The sequence below is a fragment of the Chinchilla lanigera genome, unplaced genomic scaffold (assembly GCF_000276665.1).
Source record: "Chinchilla lanigera isolate Chin_1 unplaced genomic scaffold, ChiLan1.0 scaffold00018, whole genome shotgun sequence".
Lineage (NCBI taxonomy): Eukaryota > Metazoa > Chordata > Mammalia > Rodentia > Chinchillidae > Chinchilla > Chinchilla lanigera.
This window is the reverse complement of record NW_004955419.1, coordinates 5630686-5644124: the sequence shown is the minus strand read 5'-3', so window position 1 is coordinate 5644124 and position 13439 is coordinate 5630686.

Sequence of the window (13439 nt, the reverse complement as noted above, 5' to 3'; positions counted from 1 at the left end):
CTTCCTTCCTTTATAGCTTACCACAGTCCATAATTGTTCATTTATTAGCGTGATTAATACTTGTCTGCCCTTTGACATAATACACAAGATCCTTTCTTCCTTCACCTCCCTGTTACGTCCCTGGAGCTTAGTAGAATGTCTGGCACCTTGCGGTTGGTTAGTAAATATTTGTTGAAAAACATGAAACCACGCCTGGCAGTGAAGCTAGGGCCCCTCAAGGTAGAAACCAGAATTGGATACTAATATGAAGGGAGTGACAAGGCAATGTGTCCCTAATTTGCCTATCTATAGGGACTTTTAGTCTGGAATTCTTGAGAAGGTGGTTGGTGAGGCTTTGCTCTGGTTACATGTTTACCTGAGCTTCAAGCGTAGACCAGAAGCTGCCCCTGATCACTCATTTTCTTTCATTTCCCATGGCCAACCTATAATCCTATAATCACATCCTGGAGATTTTGTTTCTACAAATCCTCTCAGTCCATCAACCTCTCTCTGACTCAGCTATTGCTGCCTTCACAGAGCAGATCAAGTTCTCCAAAACACAAATACAAACAAGCTTTTGTATTATATTAGCTGCTGAAGGTTGTCATAATGAAGTAGCACAGACTGGATGGCTTAAAAACCAGAAATGTATTGGAAGGTGAAAATCTGAAACTGAGGGGTTGACAAGGTTGGTTCCAACCTTGACACGGTTAGTTCCCTGAGGCTGGGAGGGAAGCCCTCTGCTCTGGGCTGCTGTCTTTGGCTTGTAGACAGCTGTCTTCTCACGCCCCTTCACATCACCTTCCCTAGGCATGTGTATCTCCGTGTCCAAATTTCTTCTTTTTATAGGGATTATAAATACCATGTTGTATTAGGAGCCATCTAATGGCTTTATTTTAATTTGGCTGCCCCTATAAAAGCTCTTTCTCCAAATAAGGATACATCCTGAGGTATTAGGGGTTAAGACTCCAACGTACATTTTTTTCAGAGACACAATTCAATCCATAACCACTGCTTTTGTGCTGTTTAAACCTCCTCATCACCTGTAGACTAAAGACTGAACTCTATCCTGTGGCTTACTGAGCCTTTCCTGATGTCAGTCCTGCTGGACTGTGCAGCCTCATTGCTTGCCTTTCTCCATCCTCTTGCATTCTGTGCTCCAATTTAAAAATATTTCTTGCTTACTTTTGCCTTAAGGACTCCTTATTCCATCTGCCTGAAAATACCCATTCCTCCCGTCTGCTAACCCTGGTGATTGGTTTTCACCCTCGGGCTCAGATTAGATATCGCATTCTCTCAGAAGCCTGCTCTGATGTTCTTCCATCAATTCTGGATTAGGCGTCCTCTCTCACACGTGACATGGAGTTGAATCTTAGTACTTACAACACTGTCTTCTCTACTAGACTGTGCCTTGCCCAAGTATGAAGACTACATCTGGTTCCTTGTTACACCACCCAGTTTGGCTGGCTTCCTGGAACACAGTGGTCCCCTGATAAATATTTTCAGAATGAAAGAATGCCTGGATGGCCATTTAGGATTCTGAACAGATGTAAGGGAGAAATGCAATGGATCTCAAACCACCGCCTGAAGAGCAGCACTTGTCTATTTAATTCACTGTGGTTGGAGCACAGCCAGTTAGGAATGTCAAACGCCTTCTGTCCTTGAAGGTGTCTCTTGGTTTCTTATTGATTGCACTTTAATATAGACTCTTAGGAATTCTGCCTGTGTTTGCAGGTGACAGAGCTGAAAAACTTTTAGAGATCATGGAGGTTAGAAATTGAGAAATGACAGGAAGAAGTACCTTAATTATCATGATTTTCATTGTTAGAGTCAAGACTGGAACTGAGGGTTCTTGGCTTCTTTTTAAAAAGAAATCATGCTGCAGGAGGCCAGGAAAATGGGCTCTGATCTGCTTTCTAAGTATATGGCCCTGCCCTGCAACAGGTAAGTGGTCTAAAGCAAGTTATGTAACCCCCCCTGTGGTATAGCTTCTCGCTTTATGAAGTGGTGATAATAGGGATACCTGTCTTATAGAGTTGTTGAGAAGACTTCATGAGCAAAAGTATGCAAACATCACAGTACCTAGCAGGTGGTCAGGATCCCCAGCTCCAAACATCAGCTATTTATTCTGTGAGGCAGAGAGAAATATTTTAAAGTAAGTAGCCCATCCTAGTTAAATTATGGAAGTCTGCCTGGCACGCACTGTGGTCAACCAAATGTGCAAAAGCCAGGAGCTTAGTCATAGTGGCCACCCACTCCTTCTCATACATGCAGAGAGTGCTTGGTTTCATTTGGTTAAGTTGGACAATAACACATGGACAATAACCTCTTCCTGATTCATTGATGTCTTCTCAAAACACTTAAAGTGATTTTAGGCAATGCTTGATTCATAGATACTTTGGAAATGACTTCTTGTATGGCTGGTGGTAAGGAAAGCATAACTCATACCTGTGGATTATAAATGTGGACCACTTAGTTATGATTGCTTTCTAGATCCAGATGTTTTCTCTCTATCGCATTCTCTGCAGAAGCAGAAACCTTTTCCATGCCACACCTGTGAATTCATTCAGAATCCACACTTCAACTAAAGACTCCAGTCTCCTGGCATTTCCCTTTTACCTGCTGCCATGAGCAGAACAAGGTGAACAGGAGGGAAAGCAGACACCAGTCGACAGGGGTAGTAGGTTTTCCTGACAGTACGTCAGATTTCTCTCTCATTTCCTATTGCCGGCGCCAGGGTGACTCTTCACTGCAGAAGACAGAGCTATGCAGAGCCCTGGAGGTGATGGCTGCTGTGATCCGAAGACCTCTTTCAGCCTGTAATCTTCATCTTTTGCCAAGCCTCTTGGGAGCCCTTTGTGTTCTGAAGGAACAGGGCATTGTGCTGCTCCTTTGGGATACTCTTCCCTGAGACTTCTCTAAGTTTAGGAAGCAGAGAAAGGATGGCCCCAGGGGCTTGGAGACTGTCAGGACCTCTCCTGATAGTGAGACTATTCCCAGAGCCTCTTTGAAGTCATGTCTCATAGATTGGCCCTAGCATGCTCCTTTTAGATGACCAAGCTTGTGAAACAGTGGTGGGCACTTTGGAAGATAGGGACATCTGGCGAAGGGACCTGTTATTTTATCTGTTTGGTGTAGGATAGATTAACACGGGAGCAATTTTCAAGCAATAGAATAGCATGGTTTGCTGTGTGTATGCGAGTGTGCGTGCGTGTGTGCGTTCGTGTGTGCGTACGTGTGTATTTTCAAGCAATAGAATAGCATGGTTTGCTGTGTGTATGCGAGTGTGCGTGCATGTGTGTATTAGTTACTGTGACAGTAGGTTGTTATTTATCCTTCTCCATGCACTTGCTGGCCCTTCTGCTTTTCTGCCCTGAGATGAAGTAGAATGATGCCCTCCCCGGATGCCAGTACCATTCCCTTGAACATCTCAGCCTCCGAAATCATGAGCCAATATAAATTATTTTCCTTTATAAATTATCCCATCTCAGGTATTCTGTTATAGCAACACAAAACAGACTGAGTCAACATCAAGCTTCGCAATAGGACTGTGGTGGATTTGTTTATCTTGTGCTCTTTTCCCTGTATCCACAATTGTTTTACATTGGAATGTAAATAGTCATGAGAAATAAACCAGACTTGCTCAGGCATTGGACACGTCTGGATCCCTTTGGCATTTATATCTGGGTAGTCAGGTAACCTTCTCTGGGATACATTTCTAGCTCTCATTTTTCTGTGCTGCTGCCTCTCATGGATTGTTACACAATAGGCCTCCACTGAAACAGCACACTTCATGCTGTTTTCTGCATACAGCATATCTGCATGCAGATACAGCATACTGATTTACTACAGAGCAAAACCCTAATTCAGCGTAGATCTGGTATACTCCTATATGTCTTTTGAATTACTCTCGGAAGAAATGAAATGAAGATTCAAATCATCAGGTTTTTTGAGCTGAAGAAAAACTTACAGTTCAGCTATTTGTTTTTCCTTCCTATTTACCTCTAACTTTTGCCACATATTCCTTAGGCATTTAAAAGTTATAATTTTTATGTATTTATTCATTGATAAATAACATATTTACAGGACACAATGTAATGTTTTGATGTGTATACACTGTGGAATGATCAAATCAGGCTAATTAACATCACCTCAATATTTGTCATTGAAAAAATAATTCTCCTTCTCCTCCTCCTCCTCCTATTCCTCCTCCTTTTTTTCTTCTTCTTCTATTGTTATGTGAGGCAGGATCTTGCTATGTAGTCTAAGCTGGCCTAGAACTCACTATGTGGCCCAGCCTGGCCTTGAACTTGTCATTCTTTTGTCTCAGCCTCCCAGTGCTGGGATTACATGTGCCACCATGCCTTGCTAAAAAATGATTCTCAAGGAATTGTTTAGATATTTTGAAATATACACTGTATTTTCAGTAACTATAGTTGTCATGCTGTGCAGTAGGTCACCAGAACCTGTCCCTGCTCTCTTATGGAAACTTCATACCCTTTGACCAATATCTGTCTTTTCCTTGTCCACCACCCCACCCCCGGACCCAGCCCGGATAACCTTCGTTCTACTCTTTACTTCTATGAGTTTGGGTTTGTTAGATTTTACAGATAGGTGAGATCATGTGATATTTGTTTTTCTCTGCCTGACATTTCACTGAGCATATGTTTTCTAGGTTCATTCATGTTGTTGCAAATGGCAGAATTTCCTGCTTTAAAAAATTGTTAATATAGGTGTCCTACAGTGGCTGCTGTTGCTGCTATTATTAATTAATGTTTTAACAATATCAGTTAGGATTTATTGAGTACTTGTACACTAAAATAGCATGAAAAACTTTAAAAGCATTACCTAGTTGGTTTTTTTTCCCCATCCTCTTTATTAAGGCAGAGATAAGCAAGGACTCAACATTTTCTGAATGGATGTATATAAAATGGATGAAATAAACAAAATACCCCCACAAACCACAACAAAAGGCCAGGTGTGGTGGCGCATGGGAGGCTGAGGCAGGAGGATCATTGAAAGTTTGAGTCCAGCCTGAACTACACAGGAAGACCCTGTGTCAAAAAAATTGTTAATGTGATAACTTTTCCATAATATATGATACACAAAGGTAGACTTCTTAAAACTCTGCAATCACAAGGACCTCTATCATTCAATGATGATTTGAAATTCCTTTCCAATAATCCTAATGAACTATGATTATATTCCTTTACAAGATTTCTTATTTTTTTTTTAGTTGAACTATTTTCTCTGCCCCTTTTTCTCTATCACTTGCATTTTTATAACCTTCAACCAAGGCCTTCAGTCACATATTTCACTTTCTTAGAGTTAGATTTACTTATTTCTCTGGTTAATTACTATCCACACATTAGTTGGAGGTTTTGGATTGACTCCTCAAAATAACTTTTCATTCTAGAAAGCATTTTATGTCCCTGTTTCACTTTCATTTATTTTCATAATTCAGTTCATGCTGTGATTTAGTATGTCCTCCAAAGTTTCATTTGTTAGAAATTTAATTCTCGAGTTCATATGCTGATGGTATTTGGAGGTGTGTCTTCGGGGAGTGGTTAGGGTTAAATGAGGTCATGAGGATAGGGTCCCTGTGACGAGATTAGTAGCTTTATCAGGAGAGTGGGGAAGATCTGAGGGGAATATATGATGTTCTCTGCCTGTCATTACACAGCAAGGAGGGCCACCGTATGCTACCACCTTGAGTTTAGATTTTCCAGCTCCAGATATAAATGTCTGTTCTTTATAAATGTTCCAATCTGTGGTATTCTATTACAGGAACAGAAAACTATAACTGCCCGAAAATTCTCTATTTTACCATCTGCCTGTGGCAGAGAGAACACATTAGTTATTATAACCATGCCAATTTCCTAGCCTTCCCAACAAAAGAGCTATTTCTTTTTCCCACACCACACATTTCCCATAACTAGTGTAATAACTAGAAGTCATTGCTGAGTGAGTTCTAAGCTCTCTCTGATGCAAGGGCATAATTACACCATCCACAAAGGGATATCTTATACTAACTCAGGTTCCAAGTGTTACTGTTGAGCATTGTCCATCTGTCTCCCATGGGATGAATTCAAGTTTATTCCTTAATTTATTAGAACTCTATTGTTATGGTTGTGTCTGGATGTCCACCCAAAGCCTCATGCAGTCATGGGGCGTGCTTCTAGAGTTTTTGATTGATTCATGGTCCAAAGCTGGGATTATGAGTGTGAGTGCTACACCCACCTTAGGGTGGGTAGCCTCCATACAATAAAAGGGATGGAAAGAGCCTTGCTTGCTACCATTCCTCCCTTTTAGCTCTTGCTACTTTTGCTATTTTCTGCTGCCATGAACTGTTGCCCTCTGCCATGTGCCAACCTGCCTTGCAGGCAGGCCAGTATGGACAGAAACCCTCACAAACTGTGAGCTAAATAAACCTTTCCTCCCTTAATTCTGGGCATCAGGTATTTTGTCTTAGCAATGACAGAAAAGTAACCAAGACATCTACCAGCTGTCTCACAGAGAACCAAAGTCCCTTGCTACTCTGACTCTCCGGCTCTGAGTAGCAGTAAACACCATGCTCCCCAATCACCTTGCCATATGCTGTAATTTAGATCAACCAAAGTGTCACAAATATGCCTCCTCTCACTTAAGCCTGCTTCACAACTGGGCACTGCTGTTGAAATTTGATTGTTGCCAGCAATTGGATAGCATTGCTACCAAAATGGCAACTGTTCCTTCCTCAAAGGGTGTATGATTTTTTTACCCTGAGTTATTGACAAACAAGATGCTAAGTGAATTTAGTAAAATGCATAATCCATCCAAATACTGCTTCACCATATTTTTGGGATGAATGCCAAATTCAGCCAGTTTCCTGGAAGAGGTCTCCCTCTAGTGATTACTTAGACCACAACGGCGAGTCTTGAGCACAGTCATTTCCACTTGACTCATCATATGTAATCAAGTTCCCAGCCTCCTAAGTGCCACTTAGTACAATGGACCAGTGTTGGCTGTGAGGTCACAAGTACTGCAGCCTTGCTCCTTTGGGGTACAGGTATAATTCAGCGAAATGAGGTATACCAAAAATGTCCATAGTTCTTAAGGAATGAAAGCCGAGAATGTTCAGTTCCCAGATGTCATTCAGTTCAAGTGTCCCGAAGTTTTTCTATAATTATTTTTGGACGTTCTGCAGAGAAATCATTGACTTGTTACAGCCATATCATGAATATCCCCCTCTTGGACATTATTGTGATTCCATGAGTACATTTCTGTATAGTTTTCCCAACATACTGATATCTACTATAGTGAAAAGAGCCAACTAGACTTTAGTATATGAGACAGACAACAGCAGGGAGAGTCCTTACCAGGTACTTGCTTCAACATCAGGATGTCTCCTGATTTATAGCAAGAGAACATAGCAGCTGTTAGCTATCAGTCACAGCGTATTCAGGGAGGTTCTAAGAGGAATCCTCCAGCACTCCAGAGAGTCAGCAGTGCAATAAGCCTGACGATACAATGACTAAAGCAATATCCCAACCTACCATTAGACAAGTCATCAAGGAGCCCTGCTGTCTTCCCTCCAAGCCTGCTACTATGGTCTCAGGCAACTGTAGTGTGGCTTTAGTCCAATTTTGTCTATCAGGGGAACATGAATCCAGGGGTATCTTGTATTCCCCATGCCTTAGAACCACTGGTGAGAGAAATAGCTAAGAATATTTTCTTGTGATGAGATATTTTCTTAAGAAGAAAGAGAAAACTCCTTTCCAGGTCATTATTCCTCTGTGTATAATCTCTTTTTATTTGCCACAGTTTCTTCACTTTTTGCATTTACTGCCTGTTTAAAAACCCACTCTGGGCATCTGTGCCCGGGCATAATTACCTCAGCTACACTGCCCTAGACATAATTGGCTCAACTACACTGCCCTCTACAGGTAGGTAGCAGGACTGGGATTTCTAGAACAGCTTCTCTTGTTTTCCAAAAAGAAAGCACAGGACGGGAAAGGCAGTAATGGGATTATCTCAGAATACAGGAGCAAAGTCATAATTCTGCCTTATGAAGTGCAGGTACTATCCAGTCCATTATTCCTTTAGGAACGTACGGTCAAATTCAGAGGAAGTTAGAGTTTTGAGCAGCAGTATCTCCTGTCAGGATATGCAAATATTATCTGGATTTAAGCCAACTGGATTCACAAAACACATACATTTCCTGAAAAGCAGATAATTTTTTGAGATTATGGATAACAACATCTCTAGCCCTCTCATTTCCACTTTGGTGTCCCCTCAAGTTTCCAAAGTGATAACTTTGGAAATATTTGCCTGGTAGTAACATGTATTATGCACCAATGCCAAAGAGTCTCCAAAACCTTGGCTTATCATCTCCAGGTCATTTACCTTCTTTAAAGGTTGAAGTGTAATTTATGTGTAGTAAAATAATTTGAATGTTAAGTAGTCCATGCTTATCCACAGGGGGCACAATCCAAGACTCCCTGTGGATACCTCAAATTGCCGACAGTACTGACTCTACATGTATTTTTCCTAATTGCACATACCTAAAAGAAAGTTGAGAACTTTCATCTTTCCATTTAAAGGGAGCTTTTTTATAGAGTTCTCACTGGCCTAGTCCAGTTGCCAGCACCACTACTCTTGCACTTTGGGACCATTATTAAGTAAAATAAGGGTTACTTGAAAACAAGCATTGCAACACCACAATCTGATATCCAAGAGAGCGGCTAAGTGACTAATGGGTGGGAAACATTACAAGTATGGGTATGCTGAACAGAGAGATGATTCATGTGTTGGACAAGACAGAGCAGGACAGCATGAGATTTCATCACAGTTCTTAGAATGGTATGCGATTTCAAACTTCTGAATCGCTTATTTCTGGAAATTTCCATGTAGTGTTTTCAGTTCATGGTTGGCTGTGGGTAACAGAAGCCACAGAAAGTGAAAAGTCAGGAGTAGTCTCTTACCCTTGGGGGATACATTCCAAGACTTTCAGTGGATGCCTGGAACAGCAGATAGTACTGAAATCCTCCCTTAATCTCACCTACATTTTATTACTTAGTGACCCCTTTGCATTTTTATGAACGTAGTTTCTGCTGGGCATTTTCCTCCAGAGGACCCTAGCTTCATCACAGCTGAATTCCTCTTCTGGATAGCATCCTTTCTCTTTAATCAACTTCAGCTAGGTGGGAAAGGTAGCAGCAGCTTCTTCATTGGCAGATGCAACCTGTCTAGTAATTTTTATATTTTTCAGTCCCAGCCTTTCCTGAATCTGTGTTAGCTGTCTGGTATCACTTTCTTCAGGGGAAATACCTTGCTGAAGTGTTTTTATAGGAGCAATGCTTCTTGGATCAACATATTGTTGCCAGTTGGAACATATTTTCAGTTCACGTCATCCATTCACAAATTTAATACATTTTCCATCTTAACTAAGCACTTCTCACCACTTTGGTCATACATTTGCAGTCTGAGAGGCAATAACGAAACTAATATGAATTTCTTTTTTTCCTTCTTCACAATTTCATGGGTAGAAGACTGTGGGTTTTTTTTTTTTTAACTGTAGATCTTAGTAACCTCAGCATCTGATTTTTTTTAATTAGGTCAAGAATTTTACCTTTTCACTTTAGGGCAGCACTCTCCAGCTTTATTTATTTACTGCATATTCACATTGCCAACAACTCTGCTCTTCAGTTTTGGGGCATTGTGAAACAAAATAGGAATTACTTGAATACAAACCTGCAACATCACAACAGTCAACCAGATAAATGAAGTGGTCACTCTGCCACTAATCAGAAGCCATCGTGTAGGAATGGGGAACTGGGTGGAGGAGCGATTCATATCTCAAGCAGAATGGAGCAGGATGGTGGGAGATTTCATCACAGTCCCAGAATACCATGAAATTTAAAATTTATGGGGCTGGGGATTTAGCTCAGCGGCAAAAGCGCCTGCCTGGCAAGCGCAAGGTCGTGAGTTCGGTTCCTGGTACCGGAGAAAAAACCAAAAAAAATAAATAAATAAAATAAAATTTATGAGTTGCTTATTTCTGGAAATTTCCATTAAATATTTTAAATCATAGTTGATTGAAGCCATGGGAAGCAAAGCTGCATTTCTTTTTGTAAAAAGTCTATTCAAGTTTTTTCTTTTTGCTCACCCACCCTTAAAGTTTTAGTTGTATGCCTTTGCTTATGGATTTGTAAGAATTCTTCGTATATTCTATATCATTTGTCATATGTATTGATTGTCGATATTTTCTCCTTTTCACTTGCTTGGTACTGTCTTTTTGATGAGCAGAGGTTTTAAACTTTGATGAAATGCAGTTTAATAATTTTTATGTTTAGTCCTTTTTGTCTTCTGATCAAGAACTCTCCAGTCACTTTTAGACTGCAAATACATTATTAGGTTATTTTCTGTTCAAGAGACTTTAGCTAATCCTTAATACCCTATGTCCTTAACACTTATGCCTGTAGCCACTTTGGATGGTGTATAGTACAGGTGGAGATTTATTTGTTTTCTATGTGCACACCCAGTTGCTCCAGGACGATATATTGAAAATGTCTTCTCTTCCTTATTAAATTACATGGGCACCTTTGCTAACATTCAAGTGATTACAGGTATGTGGATCTAATTCCGGCTTCTTTATTGTCACATTGCTTTATTACTTTCGCTTTTCTGAAAGTCTTGAAATCTGGCAATGTACGTACTTCCACTTCGCGATTTCTCTTCAAAATTGTCTTCTCCATCCTAGGTACTTTTCATTTCCACTTAAATTTAGAATTTACTTACCAAGTTTTATAGACAGCATGCTTGAATTCTTTCTTTTTATTAAACTTTTAATCTAGAATAGTCTGAGATTTACAGAAAAGTTACAAGTATATTTCACCAATTTACCAGATACCAAGTTTCCCCTACTTCCCCGGTACTGGGGACTGAACCCAAAGCCTGCGTTCTGAGCTACTTTCCCAACTCTTTTTTTTTTTTTTTTTTTAAACTTTTGAAACATGTTCTTCCTAAATCGCTAAACTGCTCCAGCTGGACTTGAACTTGCGATTCTTTTGCTTCTCAGAGTGCTGAGATTACGGGTGTGCACCACCATGCCTGGTGTACTCTCTTAGTATTTTGTATTACCGTAATTCACTGTTACAAGGAACGGATATTAGCACCCAGTTAATCAAACTTCAAAGTTTGTATGGAGTTCACTACTTTTCCCCTAGAGGGAGCTCTAAGCTCAGGATAGCTATTAGCAGCGCAGCCCAGCCTGGGGTCTGACTTCCGCCGCTGCTTGGAATCAGCCAGGGAAGACTCAAAAACACCTGGAATGTGCAGGAAAGCCGGCAAGGTATAAACCCTGGAAAACCCATAGACTGTGCTTCCTTCAGTGTGATGTTATTGGGTAATTTCTGGTGTGCTGGAACTTCCTTTGGCCAGAATGTAGAGGAACTTGAGATCCACATGCTTTTTTGCTGAGATATCCCTACCCCATTCTTCGTTTGACTCCCGTGTTTGCCATCAGATGAGACAGAGTGGGGCCTCCAGGGAACGTCCCAGAATGATGGGGAAGCCGAATGCCGGCCGTCAGCTCCCTTTTGCAAGCGGAGAAATCACGAGCGCTGAGAATCCTCTTTTATTGCCCCTGCCCCGAGGCAGCACATTACCATAGATGGAGAATTCTTTTTTTTTTTTTCCCGGTACCGGGAATCGAACTCAAGACCTTGCGCTTGCCAGGCAGGTGCTGTGCCGCTGAGCTAAATCCCCAGCCTCTAGATGAAGAATTCTTATTCAGTAAAATTCCACTTAATAGAGTGGTTTTACCCTCAAGAGAGAGAATTTAAAAGGAGTAAGGGGAAAAAGTAGAAAAAAAATGAAAGAACAGAAAGAAATCAGAAGCAAGGCCCAAGGGCAAAGGAAGATCACTCAAGCGTAGGGAAGCTTGTGAAGAAGATAGGAGAGAAAGAAAGAAGGATAAAATAAGAACGAGAACAAAGCAAAACAAAAAAACTAAATCCAGTTTTCACTCTCATGAAAAAACAAAAACAGACAATCAAGGGGGAAAAAAAGGAATGAAAAACATCAACAACCCCTCACCCCCCAAAAGAGAAAGCTGTCTGTGATTTTAAGCCTGTGGTTATCTTCTGGTGTCTACATCTTTGTGGTCGTGTTCAAGTCAGAGCCCAGATCTATGCTGGGTAACTCCAGGAAATCTGTAGTAGGATTAGGGCAGAACGCTGGATAATCCCAGCAAGGCTGCAGTAAGGTCGGGGCAGGGCACGGATTCTGGTTGTCTTCAATTCCGCGGAAGTTCGGGCTGATCCTGGCCTCCAGCAGCACCCTGGGTGTCCCTCACCAACCAGTCCTCAGCTCCCTGACCTTGGATACCTCCCATGACCGTCCATCACTCAGTTGCTGTGGGATTTCAACACCGGAAACCTGAGACAAAGCCAACCCACAGCTGCTCCGAGTCTGGGAATTAAAAGGCATCCAACAAGCACCCTCTCCAGGGAACAGGGCTATGTCCTGGACTGGGGTCACTCACTGGCCCTTGCAGCACACAGCGTCCGCTGCTCCGCTGGGCTGGCACGTTTCCCCCTGGCGGCCTCTGGACTCAGCCATCCTAACTGTGGCTCTAGACTGCATACTCCTCTCTGGCACCATGAGCTGGGAGTCGGGGGAGTGCAGTTTGCCTCCTCTTTCCATGCTGCCGTCTGTCTCCTCATTTTCTCTGCAGGTTCCAATTTTTCCTTCAGATTCTTCCTGCGTCCCAGGGATCCACCTCTTTCCTTCCGCTCTTTCCCAAGTTACCACTTACAGGCTGTCTGGATTCTGAATCTTGGAAAGGCCGATTTGTTGCTGCTTACCGCTCTGTCGTCTCCCCGGAAGTCTTTTTAGCATTTTTTTAAGGCAAGTCTGTTGTTGATGAACTCCCTCAGCTCTCCTTTGTCTGGAAAGTCTATCTTTCCTTCATTTCTGAAGTACAACTTCACTAATATGATGGTATTCTCAGTTTGCAGGTTTTCTCCTTGCAATATTTTGAAAATATCTTTCTATTAGCTCCTTTTCTACAAATTTTGTAGTGTGAAATCTCCTTACAAATTCGTTTTTGTAGAGTTTTAATCATAAATGCATGTTGGACCTTGTCGAAAGCTGGGGCTTGAGGCCAGGGCCTTGAATATATTAGGCAAACATTTCCTCGTAGTCTTATGGGAGCTTCCTTTGTCAGTTTTGTTCTGATATCTTCCAAACTGAATTGGAGGACACATTAAAAGGGTACGACATCATGATTAAGTAAGATTTATCACTGGGATGCAAAGAATGTTCTACACATTAGTTGACTGATGATCATCAATTTGACTGGATTAAGAATTGTCAGCAGACCCAGCTATCCCCCTGCTGGGTATTTTCCCAGAAGATCTAAAAACATCATATCACAGCGATATATGTGCACCTATGTTCATAGCAGCACAATTTGT